The following is a 24,071-nucleotide window of genomic DNA, read 5'->3' on the forward strand; positions in this document are numbered from 1 at the left end:
TCACTTTAGCCTGCTCCCTGTGGGATTTTATGAACCCTAATCTCATTTCTCCATCTCCCTCCTTCCAGTTATATCTCCACCCTGTCTCATCTGACCCTGATCCGCTCCCCCACGCCTATAACCCACCCTGACTTCACACAATGCATCTTCACTCTGATTTGCCCTCAGCCAGCTCTAACCACTGCTGGGATCTTACTCTGTACCTGCTTAGGGTCTGTTTTCCACAGGTCTTGGAAGTGAACTAACTGATTTAGGGGATCATGATAGAAACTAACTCCACTATGTGTTCTTTCTTCTCGGCTGTCTTAAGTTGCTTAGGAAAATAAACAGGATAGACATATATATTTATCTATATCAACAATTCGAACACCCCCACATACCCTCCCAACCCACAGTGATACTTCCTTGAGGATAAGCAGAACTTGTCCTTTTCTCAGGCTTGAGTGCTAGGGAGCCTGGTGGCCACTGTAGTAGTTCAGGGAACAAATGCAGAACTGGGTCAGGGGAAGCAGAACGGCCAGACTCAAAGCTGTGCCAGTCCAAGGTACTTCTGTCCTACTCTCTGAATGGGGGCTGGGGGGTGACTTTCTCAGGTGGCCAAAGGCAAGGCCTCTCACTAGGTTCTCAGCAGCAAGGGTAGTTTGGGCAGCCTTGAGGAGTGACCGTGCAGAACAAGCAGGGGGCACTCCAGGCGAGGAGTGGTTCCTGCAGAGTCTGCCTGGCAGTCATGGTCTTAGAGCATCCAAGCACTGGAAAATCAATACCGCTTTCTACTTCTAGTGCTCAAGAAACTCCTTCACTAAGAAGGCTCAAACTTTCTCCCTGCTGCTAGGAACCAGAAGATTACAGGCCAAGGCAATGGACTCTGCTCTAGCTTGTGTGGGCCTGGAGGTCCCTTGACATGGGGCTGTGTCCTGTGTCTGTCTTACACTGCCTCTAACCTGGGGCACCCCCAGGTCTACCATCCTGTTTTTGGGCGGATGCACCCACATCCTCCAGAAAGTGAACCGCATGGCCATTTTTGTCATTTTAACCCTTAGGATGAAACCCTTCCCCTAATGTTTCTAACTCTTTCTTGACCTTAACAAACCCTGTATCTTCATTTCTTTTTATTAAAACAATAAATATGTATTATGCGAAGCTTGGCAACTGTGGACATTAAGAGAAATCTTGTCATTCAGGAGTCATTAATAAAGAAGAAAATGTGCACATGTCTGCATGTGTGTATGCTCAGTGAGGACTTGCACACGTGCCCTGTGGAGGCTCTAATCTGAGCTGAAACCTCACCTTCTCTGAGAAGGAAGGGACTCCATGCTCCCAGTTGACTTTTGTTTTGTGCACTTGGTTTCTTCCTTCTGTAGTGGTTATCCTGCTCGCAAACCATCAGACTCTGTCTCATCTGCATTTGGGGCTCCAGTACCGCATGATTTCAGAGAGCACTAGACACATCACAGTCTTAATGCCCTGGATCCATGTCTCAGATTTGCGTAGTGTGCAACCCCTGTGACCCAACACAGAAAGCGCTCTTTCATTAAAGTCTAAACTCTACTAAGTACTAGGAGTGGATTCAATGTTCAGAACAGTGCCCAAAATACCCAGTGTTTGTTGAATAAATGCAGGAACTGCCTGCAGATACAGCTTCTCAGAGCCATCCAGCTCCTCTCCTGGCTCCAGCTCAGCCAAGAACCAGGAAAGAAACAAAATGCTTTGAATGAAATTAATGGCCCAAGCTTTACTTGCAGGCCTTTCCAGTGCTTTCAGCTGAAGTCCACTGCCTCTTCTTCACATATAAGTCCCAATGTTGCTTTCCGGTCCTCATTCTCCAGAGCTGACTTCCTGGTCTCTAAGCCCTCAGGATCAAGAAGAGCATAGGTGAGTGAAGACATTAGGGGCAGAAGCCCTGACAGCTGTGGCCTGGGGCCCAGTATATATCTAAAAATAAAAAAGAAACCATGTAGGTGTCCACCTGCAGAACTCAAAAACGTAGCCCTGGGCCATTTCTCTGAACACATGTATAACCCTTGTGTAGGCTAGTTTTATGTCAACTGGACATATGCTAAAGTCATCTGAGAAGTGGGAGGCTCAATTAAGAAAATGCCTCCATAAGATCAGGCTGTAGGCAAGCCTGTAGGTAATTTTACTAGTTAGTGATGACCATGAGAGGGCCCAGCCCATTGTGGGTGATGCCATCCCGGGGCTGGTAGTCCTGGGTTCTATAAAAAAGCAGACTCGGCAAGCCAAGGGGAGCAAGTCAGTAAGCAGCACCCTTCACTGGTCTCTGCACCAGCTCCCGCCTCCATCTTCCTGCCCTGCTTGAGTTCCTGTCCCAACTTCCTTTGATGATCGGCAGTGATGGGGAAATGTAGAGCCAAATAAACCCTCCCCCCCCAAGTTACTTTCAGCCCAGCAATAGCAACCCTTACTTAGGACAGTCCTGTTGACAGGATGGCCTCAAACATAAGTGCACATCGCTTCATGACCTTAACCAGCACCTGATGATTAGGTCCTGGCTAGAGTGCTGTTTTAGGAAAGTCTGTGGTCTTCCTTTTTAATCTAAATCCTCCAGGAGGCCCTCACTATAGCTATTCTACACCCTCAGGCCTAGGAACTAAGCTACTGTGGAAGCAGGAGAGCCCGCCTGTGATGCCTCTTCTGACTAAGGATGGATCTCAAAGCACACCTGTGCACCTGGCTCTCTCTACCCTGCTCCTTGCATCCATTTTTTTTTCAGCCCTTTCTGCCCACCCTGGCTCTCCACTAGGGTGGATTCTGTTGCCCCCAGAGCACACCAGCTTCTGCAACAATGATTAATAGGCCCTAGCAGTTTAAGAATGCTTATTTGCACACAGTTATGAAGTGTCACGATATGTCTCCAATGCAAGCGGGTTCCATTAGAAGCGAAACGGCAGAGAGGGAAGCGCAGGCAATATTTCCTTAAAAGTTCATCGTAGGCAATGGGGTAGTGTGCGAAGCTAAACAAATCCAGGCAATAATGGAAATGTAGCATGAAATTACTTCTGTAAACAACAACCATTCATTATTTGAACATTTTTCATAAGCCAGCAGGCAGGGAGAGGGGTGGCAGTGGGAGGGGGCGGCTGCTGAGGCCAGGCCCAGGCACCCACCAAAGTCTTCGGGCTGAGCTTTCATAGGGACGCCGGTACCCATCCATCTTCAGAAAATGCCCAGGCTCTGCTCCATCCTGCCCAGCTTGCTGTCAGGTTCCCTTTCTTCATTACGCAGGATCCGCGCAGGCAAAGGGAATGCATGATTTAAGGAGGAAAGAGAGACCCACTACTTAATGTTGATTTGGCGGAGTGTATAACCCCGGAGAGAAATGTAAATAGCAGCTCGCAATAACATGACAGCCCACTAATCATATTTACAAACGATATTAAATCTGTCCACACGCAGGCCTGCCTGCGGATTGGCCCGGCCATAATTGTCATTGTAACCAGCGCCGGCTTATGGGAGGATTTAACTGCAGTGATATAAGGTGAGTCGCGGGCTTATTATGACTTTATTATTACTCGGTTTATGTTTATTAAAACAATTTGTCATGCAGAGCAGGAATGGAGGAATGGGGGGCATTAAATCGTGCCATACTCAACCTGGAGAGATGGCTCCTGGGATGAATGGCAGCAGGCTCAGTCCTCTACTTGGTCTCTTCTGGAGCTGGGGACCTGGCCTGGCCTGGCATGGAAGGCCCCTCCAACCAGAACCTCAGAACACAGTTAGCTCAGAGAGTGTTTTGTTGTTGTTGTTGTTGTTGTTGTCCTGTCTTTCAAGAAGGTGATTTGGGACAACCTTAGGAAGAAAGAGGCCCTGAGTTACCGTGAGGTTGTTTTTAGGGCTGGCCATCAGGGAGACACTAGGGGCTAGGGGCTCCCCTTGCTGGCCAGGAAAGGAGGCAGGCTTGAGAGGGTTCCACCAAGGAGGCTCAGCACAAAAGGTCTTGGAAGAAGTTTAATAAAAGCCATTTTATTTTCTCTGGGGGTCCTTATTGGTTATTATCAAATTTATTTCATCCCCAATCTTTGTTCTTTGGCAAGGCAGTGCAAAGGGGGCTGAAGCTGGCTGGGCTTAAGAGAAACATGTCCTCATGCCCAGTAAATAATACTCCCTTTGCCCCAATCCAATTACCCAAGGCACAGAGGTGGTGGGAGGCGGGAGGCCTAGGCGGGAGGCCTAGGCTGCAGCTCCCCACACAAACAAGTCTGAAGCCTCTGACATAAAAGTCACAGGTACCTGCTGTGCGCGACAACCCCAAGAAAGAGCATGCACGTCAGAGGATGGAGAGTCAGGGCGCCAACCCGGGGTCCTCAGAACTGGGTCAGTGCATGCCACAAAAAAAAAAAAAAAAAAAAAAAAAGTCAGGAAGCCACTTCTGTGTCAGACTGTCTTAGAGCAGGAAGAGCAGAACATCAGCTGACAAAACCAGTCAGGATCCAGATAGCTGCTGCTTGGGTGCAAACCATTGCCTCTCTTCAGGGATTCCAGTCACCCTTACATTATCTCCATGTGTGTTAAGGTTAGAGAAAGATGCTTCTTCCTATTGGCAGGGCCTGTGATTGACAAGTGGGACCAAGTCCTGATTGCTGCCCTCATTAACAACCTTTAGTCCTTGTGAAGAGAACAACCCGTGCAACTATACAGGAAGACCCTACCCCCTGCCAGCAGCTTCATGGCCTGAAATGCCATTATTTCAGTGATACACTGCCTGAACAAAGTCTCCAAAGCCATTAATGTCCTGAGCAATGAAGTAGGAAGTCTCTAGAGAAGATGGTGGGGGGTGAGAAAGGATGATTTCCTATCACCAGCCAGTAGAATGCATTTGTCAGGTCTCGGGCCTCATGGTGGGTGAGCTCGGGAACAGACTGTGTGGCTCCCTTCTGGGCCCTAGAGCATTGCTGAGTATGGAGCACGATGCTAGGTGCTCACGGCAAGAGGTACCTGAGGCCATGATATCAGCTTTCCGCTTCCTCTGCCCACTGGCAAAGGGACCTGGTTCCAAGTGGCTGCCTCAAGTGTGCAGGATGTTTCTGGGAAGGCCCGTTCATCCCCACATTCCTGCCAAGCCTAAGGGCCGGTCTGGCCATCGGTCCTGAAGGTGACCTTCTGGGCACCCTTCTGGAAGAGGGGCTTCTGTCCTCTGCTCACATGCCTCCTGTGGGCAGTGCCAACCCCCTGCTATTGGAAACCTTTCCTGGGCAGGATAACCCTGCCTCCAGGGTGGGGCTCAGAAAAAGAGGCTTGTCTTTTGTATTCCATCCTTCTCGGCTGTTCTCCATAGCTCCCCAACAAAAGACTTCTCAGTCCTTCCCTGCATTAGGCCCACTTTTGGGGGTTCTGGGTCCTCTAGGATTCTTTATAGCATGTGGGTCCCTTCCAATGGATAGTACCCAGGTTTCCTCTCTCTTGTGAATGTAGCCCAGATGGAGATGGCATCGGGTCTCCACTCCAAGGCCTGGCTGTAGACAGCTGAGGAGATGCCGGCTATTTGTGAGCCAGCTCTCCAAGCCTGTGGATGCCTATGGGCCTTGGGTTCCCTTTGTCTCACTTAAGAAAGGAGTCAGCGAGCAGTGACTCACAGGAGAAACAATAAGCTTTTATTGAGGCTGCCCTTCTCCTCAACCATTCAACCTGCTGGCCAGCAGTAGAGCCATGCTGGCAAATTAAAAGTCTCTAAGCTTTCTTTATGTCTCCTTGGATACTTGGGGAGCTTTAATGTAGGGCTGGCTAGCCTAGCTTAGTGACATGCCACAGTGAGGCTGGGGCCACAGTCACAGGGCAGAAAGGATCTGAGCTAGGTGCAATGTGGGTAGACATAGGTCTGGATAGGGCCTGCTGTTGCTGGTTCTGGGGACCCCGGGGTCTTGGGACGCCTTCTGCAGTACTTGGCTCTGTGGGAGTTTGGGACTCTGCTCACTAACAGTCTCTACACCTAGGTGGCAGGCACAAGTCCTCCCTGGCCCCAGCCCTGCAGAGTCCTGAGGTGGACACATCCCCACAAGAGGGTAGTGGGAAGGAAGGTGTGGCTCTGCCAAGGTGAATGTCACAGCTCACAGCTTCCCCTAGACCCTTCTTTAGCTTATGAGCTCTCTCGGTAGGCTAGTATGGGTGGGCAAAGGCAGAGAGACTGGACTTGTCTGGCTAACAGCTGTACTCTCAACTTCATTAGCAGCACTGCTCACTCCCCAGGAAGTAGCTCATCCACTGAGACTTCCAGAGCTTGGCCAGCCCATACTCCGGCAAGTGCTAATCACTGGGTACCAAGGGGAGCCCTGCCAGGCTATCAGATGCTACCTTATAGCCACTCCACATCCAAAAGCTGTCAGGCTTTGCAGGCTCAAGATGCCTTTTTGGACAATAACTGAGGGTGGGGAGGAGCACTTAGGAGCCTCTAAGGGGTGGAAGGCCTTGTAGACTGTGAGCTGCTGGTAGTTGTAATACATCATCAGGATATATGACGTGAGCACTTCACAGAGTAGAAACCATGCCTGACTAGCCTCTGAATTCTCCTTGGCTCCTCCTAAAGATTTGGCTTTAGAAACTGGCAATGTCTTAATCATCCCTTTCCCCAGCACATGTTCAAGAGACCCCACAGTTCTGCAGAAGCAAAAACAAGCAAAACAAAACAAAACCAAACAAACAAACAAAACCTCTTAACAATTGTTTCACCAATACCCCAGTTATAATAACCTTTTGGTGCTCACTCACAGCTCTGCTTCCTCAGGAGATTGGGGTGGCCTCTGTCTTACTTGAAAGTGGACCCAGGACTGGGGTGCCAAGAATGAGGGCAGGTCTGGGGCCCTGAAAGGTTCTAGGGTATGAGGTTTGATGAAGAGGTAGTCAAAGGGGAGTGGGCTGTCCTTGGCTGGTCAGAGTAAGATTGGAAGGGTGTGCTGCTGGACTAAAGGTCCAAGGTTGAGATGCTTGCTGGACCCTGGCCTGGAGTCTAAGTCAGAGGTAGTGGGAAGTGGATGTGGACCCTCCCACTGTAATATTCTGTCTCGGGCTGCTATCTGTCTGGATTTCCAGGCTTTTCCTGGGGATGGGGGGAAGAGCCCCTTCCGTTCGTCACTCCATCTGATAGTCTGCTAGGTTAGGTTTTGGCAATTTCTTGCTCCGTTTCTTTAATCCCTGATTCTTTTCAAGCGCAGAAAGCAGAGGAAAAAGCAGAAGGCCCAAGGTGGGAGGTTGGGAGTAGAGATGGGGGCAGGTATTTTAAAAAGATGGAGGAAGCAGCCTTGTCTGAAGCTTCAAGCTTGATGTATTATGGGGACAACCAGGGCTCTAGGAAATGCAGATGGGCCCTCTGAAGCCCATGGCCAGGGCAGTGTCTCCTCATCTCTAAGATGTCTGACATTAGGGTGAATGGACTGAACAGCTATAAGGCTGGGCAGCAGCCATTTTTATGAGCCAAGAACCAATTTCTGGAAAGGGGGAGGGAGTAATTACACTCAGAGCAAAAGTCAGGCTTGCAGAGAAAAGATATTTAGGATTCCCTCAGTTCAGCAAGCTTCCACATGAAAGCTGAGACAGGACGGAACATTCCAGAGCTAGATAGAGCTGAGGCAAGTGTGGAAGTGGAAAGGCCTCAAAATGGCACCTTCCCCCTGGCATCTTGAGACTAAGGAAGAAAAGGGTTGGGGCACAGCTGGCCAGTGGCCCCTCCTGGACTCAGGCCTTACCTTCCTCTTGTAAGGATGAGGTGGTCTGGAAGGGATAGTGGCACTTGGGCCAGTATGGGAAACGGAGCCCATTTGAAGCCTGTCTTCTTAGAGGAACTTTCTATAGAGAAGCTCAAATCATGGCAGTAATTAGGCCACTTACTCTGCAAAAGTCCAAATTAAATGGAAAATTTGGTGCTAATGAAAATGTTCCATTTTCTCCTTTTATTAAATCTCACTCTGTGCCTTGCAAGTTAGGGAATAGCCAGCCCCTGATGGCTTCCTCACAGCCAGTTCATATCCTCTGATTGTAGAGTTGCTGAGACAGAACACACGCTCAGGGCCCTCAGTTACTGGCTCAATTGAAAAATGTCCTTCATAAGGCAGCTGCATTAACCCACCCCAGCCACCCACTGCTCCCCCCACATCTCATCTCTGCCAGCCTCCCTATCCTGACACTGTCCTCCACATATGCCCCTGGGAGTCCAGACTCTGTGGGGAAAAAGGCAGACGCCCTATAAAACAGGGCTTTTGTTCTACCCTTCTTCAATGAACCCACAGCTCTACCAGGTCAGGCTGTTGTTTCCTGGTAACAGACATGGGAAGACTGAAGCCCCCGAGAATCTTATCATACCTCATACTAGGACAATGTCCTTATCAATGAAGTTCTGAAGTAGCTAACAGACCCACTGTGGCTGTCTGAAGTTTGGTTTCTCTGTAAACTGAGGAGGCTCCTACCTGCTTCCTAGAGTGTTAAGTGGAGAGGCAGTCTTGCAGATACGGGTCTCTCACTGAAGTGTGATCTCTGGAGGCAGTGTCTAGTGTGTAGGTTCTAACATTCCAGCCTCAGGATGTTCTCTGGAAATCTGGAGGAGAATACCTCAGGAAATTCCATCATGCTGCTGTAAGCGTCAGGGAAGAAGCCACCTAGCTAGCCTAGCCAATAAGATGCCTGGGCATTGGAAATAGAAACATGGATATTGAAAATGACCAGTTCATGGTGTGTGTGTGTATGGGTAAAAAAATCATTCCACATATGTAGACAAAAAGATATAAACAGATGCAAAAATATTGCTAACTGCTGTTATTTAGAAGGAATGCCAAAGGCTGTATGTTAAACTGGCCACCAGTTCTCTGACACTATGGAGTAGTGATGAAACGTTTAAGAGGTGGAGCCTAGTGGAAGGAAGCTAGATCGTTAAAAGTGTACCCTTAAGTGAATTTTAGGATATTGGCATATACACACACATATGCGTGCACGAACACACACACACTTAGGCCTAGACTTCTTCAGAAGCCCTGCTTGACAGACTTCAGTGGGCCTGTCAAGACTAGGGCGATAAGGTCCCAAGACACTTCAGCTTGACACATATGTCACACCTCACACCTACATTTTATTTCAAACTCTCCATTTGTCTACCCATTCAGATTCATTAGTAATCTAGTGTGCATCTAACATGAGGCTGGATGTCTGAGTTTCTGGAATGGTAGTGCTTTCTAATCTTAGAATGGTGATATAGATGTTAGCTTTGTTAAATTTTGTATATTAGGTGTACAGCATTTTACATCTGCAGGCTCTGTATTCACGGATTCAACTATACTTTGCTCATTATTTTGATTTTATAATCATCAATGCTGAGAATTCCACTTTGCTGAAATACATACTACAAGATGGCAGAAATGTGTTTAGGACCATTTTAGACATTGTTAGGAATTCTGTCTTAATTTCAAACTAAAAGTTTAACAATTTTTTTAAAAGTGAAACAACTGAGCAATTCAAATGGCAATTTAAAAAAAAAATCAAACATTCTAACACAATTCCAAAGATACATGAATTTAGTACTTACATGCTGAGGAATGATGGTGGGGAAACTATTAAAAGGTTTTGTTTTTAATGCTCAAACCACTGTGCTTTCTGTAAAAGCAGACAGCTTTGTATGCACAGCAAAAACTGTCTTGCATCTTAGCCAAGGTGTTCCAGGCACTGTTATGGATCTCCGTTATATGATCTCGAAGAACTCAGGGGTGTGTTCAGAGCCAGGGCTGTGGTGAAGGTTCCCTGTACAACACAGGTGAGAACTGCCAGAAACACTTCGTTTTGTTTTAAATAATTTTGTTTTGTTTTAAATAATTTTGGGTCATTCTACATCGAGAAACCTTTTGCTTTTGCCAATTTTTTTTTTCATGATTCCATGGGATCTCAAGCCAATATCAGAAGCTAGGCCCTAAATAATGTACCATGAAACCTATTTATGTAGCATTTACATTGCATTAGATAGTATGCATACTCTAGAAGAGCTTTAAAGTATACAGTAAGATGTGCATTAACTCTATGCAAATGCATACGAGCCTGTTTTAGACAAGGGGTTTGAGTATCTGAGGGCAGTTTGGAATCAGTCACTCTGAGATATCAGGGGATGACCATATATGCTTTGGTCTACATAGTATGCTTTACTAAAAAAGGGGCAAAAGTGCAACCAAAAAAAAGAGAAGGGCTTTTTTTAAATCTAATTTTTGCTTTGTTTTGTAATATTATTAAATTATAATTTTATAAAATCAGAGTCACAGAATGTGTCATTAATTACAGCAAAATTTTAGTATCTGTTTAGACTTCCTTTGTGGGCCATTATACAGCCCATTTAAAAGATGCTCCATGTGTACTTACAAAGAAAGTGTATGGCCTTACATATGTACATTAAACTCATGATGATTGTGCGGTTCAATCAAGGATACTCAACTCCACAGATTTCTGCTAAATTTTTGTTGTCTGCCTTTATTACTAAAAGAGGAATGTTAAAACTCCTCTTCAAATTTCTCCTGCAATTCCTGACATTTTTTTCTTTGTGTGTTTTCTTTAGTGTACTCTGTTATTTCCCTCATAATTCTGTCATCTTTAAAGCTGTGTGCCCTCAGCGGTCAGGTTCAGTGTTACCACAGGTTGCTATTGAATTGTGCATCAGGTCACATTACTCATCTTCTTTAAATATTGTTTTTTTTTTTTTTTACTTAAAAAAATTTTTTTTGCCTGCTATTAATGTTATCATGTCTCATTTCTTTGGGTGAATACTTATATTTTTCTGTCCTTTAATCTTCAAGCTTTCTGTATAATTATATTTTAGTTATTATACCTCTTATAAAGAAGTTATAACTGGATTCTTAAAATCATGTCTGAGAATGTCTCAGAACAAGGGGCTTTAATGCATTTAAATTTATTGGGGAGACTGATAAACCTTGACTTTTTATACAATATTTTAAAAATTTGCTATTTTACTTGGCTACTTCTCTTTTTCCGCATTCAGCTGGGTTTATTGAGGTGGGTTTTTTAAAAAAATTACTCTTTTATGTATTGGTTTGGATGTCATATGTTTTATTAAAGTCTAGGTGTAATCAATAATTTTGCCCACCTCCTAAAATACAAATATCTCTAAATGTTTTTGTTTTGTTTTACCTCCAACATCTCCTACCTTTTGCCATGGTTACTTTTGAATTCTGGAGCCAGTGGTTATTTTGATTAACTAGATCTGCTTTCTAATTTATTGGCTTATTGTCCCTTCCTTTCAGTTTCAGTTTCCTTCTTATTAATTTAATATACCCTTAGCTATTAGTTCAGAGAGAGCTACGAATGGTAAACAAACGCTCTGAATTTTGGAGATACGTTTGTTTGGTCTTACTCTGAAAGAATTATAAATCATCCATTGTTTTCCTTTAGTGCTTTGTGGATAATCTTCCATTGTCTTTTGGAATCATTTTCCTGCTGAAAAGTCTGCAGCCAGTTTGATTGTTGTCTTTCTTTCTTTCTTTCTTTCTTTCTTTCTTTCTTTCTTTCTTTCTTTCTCTCTTTCTTTCTTTCCTTCAGTTATTTTGTGCACTAGTTGCCTTTCTCTTTGATATTCTGAAGCTTCCTCATAGGTGTGGGTTAATTTACCTACCTCAGGATTTAAGAGGGTTGATGAATTTGAAGACTTTGCTCTTTCTTCAATTCTGGAAAATTCTTAGGCATATTCTTTTCCTTTTCCATTTTTTCCTCTCTTTGCTTCTAGAACCAACTCAGGAATACTTGAACCATCTTATTTCTGCTGATTCTCACTGCTGGTGCCATGTTTCTTTGTGCGGTTTGTAACATAGGGTGGAACTCAATTTTAGCAGGATTGAGTGCCTGTTGGAGTCTTGTGTGCTGTAACTATCAAGACATTCCTTTAGATGTTAATGACTGCTGTGTCTGGGTCCCTTGGACCCGTTTTTACTCCCCCATCTTGTGGATTCTGTGCCACACGTAGAATATACATTTGACTTCATGGCTACTTCAGCCCACTCCTAAGCCTTCAGTTTTTCATGTGCTCTTTCTCACTCTGTGTACTGCTTTATTGATGGTCTCTCAGCTTATGAATATAGCTTTTCTGGTTCAGTTTTCATATAGATGCCAGCCTTCAATGGCCCGAGTTATACACAAGTGGCCAAGTTCTAGCTCTGCTCTGTGCTTAGGCAGAGAGCTCAGTCTCCTTCTCCCCCCGTGGTGTTAAAGCCATCAGCCTATGGAATTGTGTTTGTATTTGAATTCCTGCATTTACCACCATCCAGCAACATATGCCCTCTGCTCTTGGTACCAGGGATGTCTTTCTCATTTCTTTTCTCCTCCAACATGGAGTTGTCTTGAACATACACATCCACCTAATTATTTTTGCTGCAATCAAAGAAGTAGTTTCTTTAAGATTAGGTGGATTTTTAAAAGTGTGTGAGGTATAAGTTCCTTTATAACTTTTATAAAGCAATTCATAACTGTGTTAACTAATGTGTTTAACCAGCTTCGCATGGTTCTCCACATTTTCTCACATCCCATTTGCTTTTCTTTTATGTCCACCTTTACTCTTTTTTTTTTGAGACATCGTCATTGTATTAAGAATGATGGAGCCATCTTAGCCTAGTCTTTGTTAGTCTATACAGAGCTTCACTATAGTTAATAAACTAGCAGGTGTAAGACCCAGCTCTCTTACTTTGCTTCAACACTTGAAGATATTATTTCACATTATTCTGGCATCAATTGTTGAAAAAGATTCTGTTATTGGTATAGTTTATATTTTCGCTGAGCTCTGTCTCTTCTTTGTAATAGGTTTTTGAATAATCTTTTCAAATGATTTTGATGTTCTGAAGTGATATGATTATGTTTCTAGAAGAGATTTCTGTTTTTATTTCTCTAACCAGATACATTTTCACATAAGAAAACTCAAGTCCTTCTTAAATTTTAACACTTTCATTTTAAATAATTTTTACCGTAGCCCATTATGTGTTCCTTTAATGTTACTTAATTCTCCTTACCCTGCTCCCAATCTCAAATGCAAGGGATCAAACCTGGGACCTTGTGCATCTAATGCAAGTGGCTAACCACTATACTATATCCCTAGACCTTTAAAATATCTTTTACTTTGACACTACACCTCATAAAGTTTCTTTAGCTGGTCTTAAACTTGCTCTATGTTCCAGGAAGCCCTTGAACATGGGGTCTTCTCCCTTAGCTTCCCAAATAGCTGAGGTTGTAGCCTCCACACCCCTCTTTTATTAGATGCATGTTGTAGCTCAGCAGCCTAACCTTTACATTGCCCGGCTGTGTACATATATGTGGCTCATGGCCTCTGTACATAGTATTACATAAACACATTGCATCCCATTCACATTGATGTTCAGCTGTTTCTCTAAGCATCATAGAGGTGTCTAGTCTAGAGACTACTTTCTTGAGTGAGAATTTTATTTCAAGGGCTATTATCTTCCTTTTTACAGACTTTTAAGTTGGCTTTCATTTTTTAAAATATTCTTCTTGTTTATGCTTTGTTTTATTTTGTAGTCTTTAAATTTTCCTTTTAAGGAAACATTAGCCATTATGTCTTCAAACTTGTAAACATACCTGAAATCTCTGTCCAATTCACCTGTCAAAGTATTTATATCTAGAGCAGATTTTGGTTTTAAGTGGGTTTTTTTTCTTTGTAATAATCTCCTAGCAAAACTGATTTGCAGGCACATTTTTAAATGGGCATTTATTTCTCCCATTCTCTTTTCTATCCTCATTATTTCTTCCTCTTTTTTCCTTCTCTTCTCCTTACTCCCTTCCGTTTTCATCCTTGTCTGTGTAGCTTAGCCCATGTGTATCAATTATTTTTTTGTTGCCATAATAAAATACATTGACCAAAAGTAACTGAATGGTTAAGGGTTTATTTTATTTCAGAGAGGGCTAGAATCCGTAACGGCAGGAAAGGCATGACATGCCAACGGGAGGAGAAAGCCGGCTCGATCACATTTCATCCACACACCGGAAGCAGAGAGAAGGAACAGGAAGTAGGGCAACACTATAAACCCTCAAAGCCCACCCCCACTGGCACACTTCCTCAAACAAGACTGCATCTCCTAAAGGTTCCATGACCTCCCCAAACTGCCACCATCTGGAAACCAAGAATTTAAATACATGACGCTATGGGGGATGCTCTCCATTCAAACCACAGCTCCACCGTAACTGGAACTTGTTCCTTCCTTTGGTCATAGTGGAATGTGCCACCCATAGTCACCAAGAAAGGAGGCAGCTGGCCTTCATTCCTGACCACAAAGTTGCAGTGAGTCCCTGCTACCCTTCAGGTACACCTTCGTCCCTTTAAACGCCTGTGCTCAACTGTCAACTGCACTGTTTAGAGCATACCCAGAGAGCCTTGTAAGCCACAACTTTGTCCACAATTCAGTTTTTAAAGTTTCTGTTCTGTTCCTTGTTCATGGGGGTGTTAATCCTGCTTTTGAATTGGCATACGAATATTTAACTTTCTCTTAACATACTGTCATTGTTCCTCACACAGACCAAACCAGGCAATGGAAGTGTAAGCCGAGACTTCTCGAGCTGAGAGAAAGCCTGGCTGAGGGTGTGAGAGTGAGCAGGGCGATCCCTAGCTCAGCTTAGAGCATGTGTGCTGAAGGCACAGCCTGGGCATCCAGGCTGGGAGCCACATTACAGCGGGAGCTTCCAGGGTAAAGGAGGAGCAGTATAGCCTAGACACGAGATGAGGTCACATGTTGAGCTGAACACAGGAGTGGCTGCCGTAGCCTCAAGGGAGCCGTGATTCTTGTGATCTCTAGTTCCCTGGAAACATCCCTACCACCATGTTTCCACTTCCGTAGTGTCCAGCAGAGCGCTGGGTGCAAGGCGAGAGCCCCACAGGACCACTCAGGAAGAAGCACATTGCCGTTATTCTTTATGTGCATGCGTGCTCCTACGGGCACGTGGTGTGCGCGCATGCGCGTGGAGGCCCGAAGGTTGGCCTCAGTGCCACTTGTCAGACACCATCTACCTTTGTTTTTGAGACAGGCTCTCTCTCTGAGCTGGGGATCATCAACCAGGCTAGCTTAGCTGGCCAGTGAGCCCCAAGAGCTGCCTGGTTCCACCTCTGGAGCACAGAATTATAAGCAGGAGTTACCACACTTAGCTTTTTAAATGTGGGTTCTGGGGGTTGAACATAAGTCTTTGTGTTTACATGGAAAGCACTTTCCTGAGTGAGCCATTTTCTCAGCCCCAGACATTTGACAAGATACTAGAACTACAGATAGGACAGCCAACCTGAGAAACTCTTCCCCCACATTCTACTCCAAGGATGACAGAGAAGAGGGATGGGTACCAATAGCGTTTCCATCATTGAGATATTCCATCACTTACCTTCTAGCTCCAGATACAGGTCTGTGGGGAAAGAGGTCTGCGCTCCCAGAGCAACGCAGTGAAGAGCACCATGGTAAGTTGTGGGTTCAGGTGCTAGCTTGCCTTTCTGACAGGAATGATCTTTTGTTTAAGCTTCAGTTTAAATAACCACCTTAGGGTCGTGGGAGACTGGGCAAGGTGGTAAGGTTTCTGTGGGGAAGACAAGCAGGCCACGGACCTTGGCTCCCTGAGGCACAGGCTTGCTGCTCGCACTGCAGCTCTCACTAGTAGGTTCCCAGGCGGGGTCCTGGGTCAACTTCTACTCTGTCCTCCTGGGCCTCTGTTTGGAGACCTGCTCAGAACTCTCACTGCCACAGTCCCCATTTAATGGCATCTTTCATTTCATTTAGAGCTTGATTTGTTTACAAACTAATAAATATGATTTATAAAATGTGCCCGTGGTTTGCTAATTACTGCACATATGGCGTTTTCATTTTATAAAAGTGGCATTTGCATTCTTTGTAGATTATGACTTTGTGTCCCTAGTGCTAATTAGTCTGATTAGGCAGATAACTTCTCTGTTGCTAGGCCGAGGGGCCAAAGGCTGGGGCACCCAGAGTGAAGGGGCTGGGAGGTAGTGTCAGCCTTTCAGGGGGAACCATGGAGGCCCAGAATTTTGTGGAGGACCCAGGAATGTCAAGCAGCCTGTTCTGTGTCCTTCCCCAAATCCAATTAAGCACAGTTCATTAGCACAGATTTCTTAATCAGCTCTAATCTTCCCATTGAATGAACAATTTCTGGATTGTCACAGAGCTGGGTCAGCCTGTAGGGACCAAGAGGTGGTAGGGACTTTGGGAGGAGAGGGACAGGAAGAAACCTGAGCCCTTTCCAGTGAGCTGGTGAGGACATTCAATGACAAGCTTGTCCACAGTCCAAGACCTTGGATGGGCAAGGGGATTGATCAGGCCTATGAGCCAATTTATGAGTCTCAGAGGGACAGTCCATCGGGTAGCCCAGCCCACAATCTGCCCCTGGCCCATGGACAGCCCTGCAGATGATTATGTATTAGTATCAGTTACTTTTCTCATTGCTGTGACCAAACACCTGTCTAAAGTAACTTAAAGAAAAAGGGACGTATTTTGACTCAGGGATTCAGAAGAGAATACAGTCTATCATGGCAGGCATGTGTGGTGGGAGCCCATGAGGATGCCAGACATGTTGTGCCCTCAGTCAGAAAGCAAGCTCCCTTCTCTTTGTTCTCTGTATTCATTCTGGGACCAAAGCCTGTGGCCATGTTCAAAGTGAGCCTTCCCATTCCCAGAGGTATGTCACCTAGGTGATTCTAAATCCAGTCAAATTGACAGTGGAGTTAATCAGAGAGGAGATATTCCTCGGTGTGGTGGAGGCTGACTGGAAGGCAGAGCCTGGGCTCCATCTCCTTGAACATGGGGCTCTCAGCAGAACCACCTGACTTTAAACTAGCCCCAGTTAGAAACAGAAGTCCCCATGTCTGAGAACAAAGGCCAGCCTAGTCTTCTGGGATCTTCCGGAATGTGTGACCCCTGGAGTCCTTGTAAAATTAAAAGGAAGACAAATCAGCGGGCAGCCACTCTTTTGTCAGCCTTGTGAACCTGATTTGTGTTGGACAAATAAGAAACCATGACAAGTGACACAGAGCAATTTGTACCTGCTTTGCTATGCCTAAGGGACATGACAGCCCTACAGTACTAAGAATCAGGTGTGGCCCACCCACATTGTTGGGATGGTCCTTTCGGTTGAACTTTAAGCAGCATCTTGATGTATATACCATGGTGCAATTTTAAGAAGTATGGAGTAGAGGCAGGACCTGTGGACTTAAGACATGGACAGCCAAATATTTTCTAAATATTTGGAGACCATACACCAAAGGCAAGCCCCTTATACCTGAACCAGATGAATTGAAAGAACCTGGTCCCACGTTGTCCATAGTCCTTCCTCCTCAGTAATACCCTTTTCCTTCCCTCCTCTTCTTCCGTGTGTCCTTCCTCTCTTCTTCCTTCTAGTCCTGACATGGCTGGTTCCTTTCTACCTGCCAAGGCTCAGGAGACTTCATCTTTAGCTGCAACGGTGACATATCTGTGTTCCCATGGCTCCCTGAGCTTTTTCTGTCATGATACTTAACATGCTGGGTTGCAATGATTATTTTCCTGCCTCTCTTCTCAGGCCTATGAGCCAGTAAAAGGCAGAATTACGTTTCCTTGTGCTGTCTATAAATGGTGTAGCAGAATCTGCTGGATAAAATAAGGTTGTGTGGAAGGATCTTGGAAGGGTCTCAAAACTATCTCCTCCTTCCTCCTGAGGCCTTGAAAAGATCAGTGTAGAAGATAGATAATATTATAGTTTGCACTTTCAAGATCTCCAAAGGCCATGTGTGAAAGGCTCATCACCAACTTATGGCACTAATGGAAGTAGTAGAAGCTTTAAAAGGTGGAGCCTAGGTCATTGAAGGTTAGACATTGAAGGGGAGATTGAAACTTGGTCCATTTTATATTCTATTCTCTCCCTCCCCGTCTTCTTCTCTCTCTTCTTCTCATTCTTCCTCTCCCTCTCCCTCAGTCCCTCTCTGTTTTCTGGACATCACGAGGTGAGCAGCTTTGATACAACACACAATTCATCGTGATGTTCTGCTTCACTATAGAGGACCAACCACACACTGAAAACTCAGGTCAGAATGAAGATTTAACTGGACTTATCCTGGGTATTGTCACACAAAGGGAAGCTGACTAGCACAGAGCAGGTGGAGCTATGTCCTCAGTATTCCCCTGGGTCCTCCTTCTTCCACTTTAAACATGTCGAAGCAGGGAGGTACTAAGTTCCCAAGATCACCTGGGCCTCGTGGAGTCAGGCAACTGGGAGGAAGCTCAGACCTGCTTGTAGGTCTGGGCAAATTCAGGATGAGAGTAAAGGTAAAAAGGTAAAAATCTCAGATCTGGGTCCTGATCAACCTCAGCAGTGTTAGTTTCCCTATCTGAGCTTTGTTTTTCTTCATTAAACAATAGGGATCAAACAGTGGTTCAGGCTTTCTTCCTGAACAATATTATAGCTAAGAAAGAAAGCTTAGGCAGCATGGGACTGCTAGTGTGTGTGTGTGTGCTATTTTATGTATATTTATGTGTATATATACATATATATATGTGTGTGTGTGTATGTATCTGTACACGTGTGTGCTTATATATATATACAAGGATATGCCAGTATGTGTATGTACATATAGGCACGGATGATACATATGTGTATATATGTGTATATGTTTATATGTGCATGGTATGTCTCTGTGGATTTGTATACACAGATGTATCTGTGAATATATATGTTGTTTATGTGCATATGTGTACATATGTAGTTGCATGTGTGTATGCATGCACGTTATGAGAATGTTTGTGTACCTGCATACCCATGTGCATATATATATATATATATATATGTTTGAATATGTGTGTGTATGTATGCATTTGTGTGTATTTGTGCATGTATGTATATATGTAACAGTATATATGTGTGTGTACTCATCTTTGCGTGTGCAGAAAAGAAAGCAAATGTCTAGAAGCCTAAGCAAGGCAATGATTTTCTCAGCTGCCAGGTCAGGTGTGTCCTCAACATTCTGCAGGGCGGGCCCCAGTCTCCTCTCCATCTCCCAGAGTCTAGCTTGGGGGAGGGACCATAAGAGGATTGCTGTGGCCGTCCATTTGAATTTCATAACCCTCAGCTCAGCTCAGGGATATGATTCTTTTTCTTCAAAAAAAAAAAAAAAAAACCCTAATGCATTCTGCTTTAAAATTGTTTTGAAGTAATAAAGTGATTTTCACAGTCATCAGATGCGTCTCAGCACAGACTTCATTGGTGCCAAAAGCCAGAGAGTAGGATTTCCCTCCCCTAATGGCACCTTTGAAGTGAGACAAAGCTCAGTCGTGCAGCAATCCTTTCAGGGGGCCTGCAGAGATCTGGAAGAGAGAACCTCAGACTCCTTCTCTGGACCCATGAGCCTTCCATCAAACTTAGCCCACAGCATCACAAAACTCCCTTCAAACCACTGGGTATCCACAGACTCAGACAGTAATGGTGACCAGTGTCACTGCTCAGCCTCGCCTGGGGACCAGACTGATTGAGGCCTTCATCCCTGCCAGGACCAGAGAACAGAAGGAAAGGCCACAGGCAGCTTCCAGGAAACCTACTTTCCTGTACTCTTCCCATTCTCTTTAGAGTCTTCCAAGAGGCCCTGAAAATGTGTCTTCAGTGCTGTGGAGCATGTGGTTTTCAAGTCCATATTGACCTCCTCTTTAGGTCATGCTGAATGGGTTCAGGTGGCAGAACACACTTTAAAAAAAAAATTTATTTACTTTACATCCTGATTGCAGGTCTCCTCCTCTCCTCACCTCCAGTTTTCTCCTCACATACCCCTTCCCCTTCCCCCATTCTCTCCTTTCTTTTTCCCCAGAGAAAGGGGATTTCTCCCATGGGTGCCAACCTGCCCTGGCACATTAAGTCAGGCAGCACACACTTCTGCACAAGTTCCCATATATTCCTATATTCCCCATACATCATTCCACGTATATACATAGGTGCCACACAACACCCCTCATACCCATGTAGACGTGCAGGCTGCACACACAGCCAAACCACTGGCTGCCCACATGTTCTCACAAAGGCAAATCTCCTATGAGGTACTTGGAAGTCTTGCTCTGCAGACCCTGAAGAAAGCAACACGATGCCGCCAATGGTGGATGAAAAGGAAAGTGTCTGTGTGTGTGTGTGGGGGGGGTGATAGGTTTTATTTAAAGAGCTGAGGTATTCAGCTCTGAGGTGGCGTCTGCAAGCACCTCACCTGTGGGTCATGGGCCACATGTCACCATGGGGGTCGGGCAAAGTTCAGGCCTTTGAAGCAGAGAAGCTCTGCTGCTGTTTGCAGGCTGGATGTCCCAGCAAAGCTGTGTACTGAAGGTCTGATCCCCAGGTGGTGCTATTGGAAAGCAGTGGAATTCTGGAGAGGCAGGGCCTTGTGGGAGGTTGTTAGGTTACTGGAGGCATGCCCCCAAAATGATGTGAGCCCTCCCCTGTTCCTTCTGTCTCAGCCATGCAGGTAACTGTTTTGATTTTTAATATGTTTTCACCACAGGGTGCCTCATCACAAGCCCAGCTGTCAATCAGAGACTGCAATTTCGAAGACTGTGAGCCAAAGCAAAACTTTTTTTTTTAAATAAACTGATGAGCTTAGGTATTGTGTCATAATAATGAAAAGCTGACTAACACAGGCTCCCTCCCCAGAGATGACCTGGGAGTGTCACTCTCTAAGTCTTAGGGACAGCTATGTAGCATAGAAAGAACTGGGCCTGGGTGTTATCTCTGACTGGTCCAACCTCATCTCACTGGCTCCCCACCCCCAACACAGACATGAATCAAGAGTCCATTAGTTCTGCCATCTTCCTCTTTAGGCAGAACACACTCAGACTATTGTAACAATGCCCATTTATGGATGTTAGCTAGGCACCAGGTGTGTGCTAATTCTGACATGGGGGCCATACCACTGCATGTTTTAGGCTGCATGACCTTGCAAGTTACTTAGTTTCCCTGGGCATCAGTTTCCCCATCTATATGATGGTGATTCACATGCCCGTCTACTTCTAAGGGTGGTGAGAATCAATAAGAGTGATGATGGTTCCAAGCTGCAAAGCCCTGCATAATTTGAGGGTTTATTGCTGTGTTCTCTGCCTCCAAAGCTGGCCTTCCTGGAGGACACAATGCAGTGCTTTCAAATACGGAGCAGAGTCCCCAAAGTGTGCCCTCCCCATCCCTAGTATTTCTGCCTTGGGTTGTCAAAAATGGTAATCTTCTCTCAGGCCTGAAATTATGAGCCTTCTTTATTGGTCAAAGGCCATAATAATTTGAGCTCTTATTTTATAAACTCATTTCTGCACAGTGATATCCTGATAGGAGCAGGAATAATAAATCACAAACATGTCCCCCAAGATTGCATTGTAAATGTCAAACTAGACAGGAAATTGTAATTAAAGAAAGGAAATTGCTACAAAGAAGCACTTGATTTTAAAATGAGCCAAGCATAGAATTTTCTAAGCATTTAATTATAGTCCAATTTCAACTGACTTGGCTTTTGCAGTCATATTTCTTATTATAACTCCTCCACATAATAACCAAACCTCCCTGCTCACATAGGTCCGGCCTTGTCAGAGGGTAGGGACACCGCATAAGTACAGGGATTAGGGACTTTATAGGGATGATAATCATGGTAGAATCTGGGGTGATGGACACAGGGTGCCAGGTTTTAAATCAAGTGCAGTCTGATTTCCAGCATGTGGGGGACACCTTATGCCTCTTTGGAAGCAGATTTGTCTTGACTTCAGCTCAGGGGGAGATTTGCCCAGTCCTTTACCTCTGTCAGGAGGGGCTGACTTGGGCTTCCCTGCACTGCTCCTCAGCTGGGCGACATCTGCAGAACAGACCCAGGCAATTGTCACCTGCAGACCACACCCACCCTGCAGGAGCTTTCTCTGGGCAGAGTTCACACTCTGCATCTGGCACCTGTCTGTTTCCACATGATGCTTGGTGCCCGGCAGCTCTGCACGCAGGAATCAGTGGTCAAGTATATCCAACATAGTATCAGATGGGCTGAATTCAGGTCCTACCTCATCACTCATCACCATGAGTGAGTTGTTGCATAAACACATGAGCCTCCATTTGCTCCTGCATGCAGTGGTATGGCCCCCATGTCAGAATTAGCACACACCTGGTGCCTAGCTAACATCCATAAATGGGCATTGTTACAATAGTCTGAGTGTGTTCTGCCTAAAGAGGAAGATGGCAGAACTAATGGACTCTTGATTCATGTGTCTGTGTTGGGGGTGGGGGGCCAGTGAGATGAAGTTGGACCAGTCAGAGATGCCAGAGGCTTAGAGAGGACAGAGGACAACCAGGCACACTGTTGCTATCCCATATGACAAAGAGTGATTAAAGCCCATCAAGAAGTCTTTACTGGCCCAGGATCAGCCTGTCTAAATCTGTCTTGTGTTAACTTTGCTATAAACACTGACCACAGCTAAGTGTTCCCTCTTCCAAATGAAGGTGGTGAGCCCAGATCTAAATTGACAGGAGGGGTGAAGCTGGAGAAGGATGCAGAAGCATTTGACAACGAGCTAAATGTCCCAGGAGTAGATAGAAACCGAAGGAAGAAAGGCTCCTACAAATGTGTGTCTGGATCCTCTCCCTGTGGACCTCTGCTGCAGGGGATTGTTTCTTATGTATGTATTTCATAAAGATCAAGTTGGCATTCACTCATTCACTCATTCACACATTCATTCATCCAGAAAGTACTAATTGTGACATCTATACATCGGACAGTATGATTGCTTCAGAGAACTGAGCAGTCAGATACCCTGGCCTTCCTGAAGCTTCCATCTCATCAGGAAGAGAAAGGTAAATACTACAAGTAAACTGTGTGAAGAAAAACAAATTGTGTGCCTACATAAAATTACACAAGCCAACTGAATAATATGTCAGAAGGTGTAAGTACAGCCAAAGCAGGGGTCTCAATTTTAAGCAGGGTGGTCAGGGACCTTGTGATGGCTAATCTTGGTCATTAACCTGGCACATCCAGGAAGAGTAAACCTTAACTGAAGAACTAATAGACTGGCCCTTGGGTGTGTCTATGGAGCATTTTCTTGGTTGCTACTAGATGTGTGAGGGTCCAGCCCACTGTGCTTACTGCAAGCCGTAGGTAGGTGGCCCTAGGCTGTTTAAGAAAGATAGCTGAGCAAGCCAGTAAGCAGTGCTCCTCCAAAGTTCTGCTTCAGTTCCTGCCTCCAGGTTCCTGCCTTGAGCTCCTGGCCTAGCTTCCCTTCATGATGGGCTGAAAGCTACAAGATGAAATCAACTCTTTCCTCCTCAAGTTGCTTTTGGCCACAGTGTTTATCTCAGCAACAGGAGCCAAACTAGAACAGACCTCCTAGGGAACACATTCAGGACAAGATATAACAGGGTGGAAGAGTACAGCAAGCAGACTTTCTGAAGAAGAACATTCCAGGTAGAAGGATGAGAGTGTACACAGGCTTTGAGGTCAGCCACATTCCAGGAACAGCCATGAAGGCACTGTGGAGTGAGGCCAAGCAGGCAGTAGGGCGCAGGCAGAGCAAAAAGATAAGGTTGTGTAGGCTTGGTTGTAAAGGTTAAAATGCAGTCTGGATCTTTCTGACCACATGGCCAAGGAATAACTGAATAAGACCAAGAGTAGAGGTGGAAGTGAGCTGGTTCAAATCCATGATCAGCCATTTAGTAGCTGTGTGACTTCAGAAACTACCTTAGCTATCCTGGGCCTCAGAGAATGGATATACCCTAGAGGCCAACAGAGATTTGTAACAAGGGTCAAAATAGTGGACATAACCCCAGGTGGCAAGTGCTGCGTGAGTATTTGCCACCACTGTGCTAGAAGAGAGGGAGACTGGTCAGCGTCTGGTCAAGTGCTCCCCCAGGCTAGCTTGGGGAGAGGGGAGGGGAGCAAGAAAGAGGTCTATGCAGTATTCAGGGCAGAGATGGAAGTGGCCTGAATTGAGGGTTAGATGGAGAGATGGAATAGAGAGCTGGGAGGATGTAAGTGGAGTATGTGAGGTGGCGTTGGCAACAGTCAGATGTGGGAGTAAAGAGATGGGTAGAGAATTAGTTTGAGCAGCTCCCTCTTATCTGCCTGATTCTGA

The 24,071-nt window shown here is 45.2% G+C and overlaps 1 protein-coding gene across 1 annotated transcript in view; it reads left to right on the top strand.

Annotated features, from left to right (window-relative positions):
* The first annotated feature begins 3,282 nt into the window (after positions 1–3,282).
* The window catches only part of Lmo1 (LIM domain only 1), a 79,456-nt gene continuing 58,667 nt past the window's right edge, over positions 3,283–24,071 (top strand). Inside the window, exon 1 of the mRNA XM_060367080.1 lies at positions 3,283–3,496. The gene's annotated coding sequence lies outside the window, so the exon portion shown is untranslated. The remainder of the gene's footprint in view (positions 3,497–24,071) is intronic.

This window comes from Meriones unguiculatus, chromosome 14 (assembly GCF_030254825.1).
Source record: "Meriones unguiculatus strain TT.TT164.6M chromosome 14, Bangor_MerUng_6.1, whole genome shotgun sequence".
NCBI lineage: Eukaryota > Metazoa > Chordata > Mammalia > Rodentia > Muridae > Meriones > Meriones unguiculatus.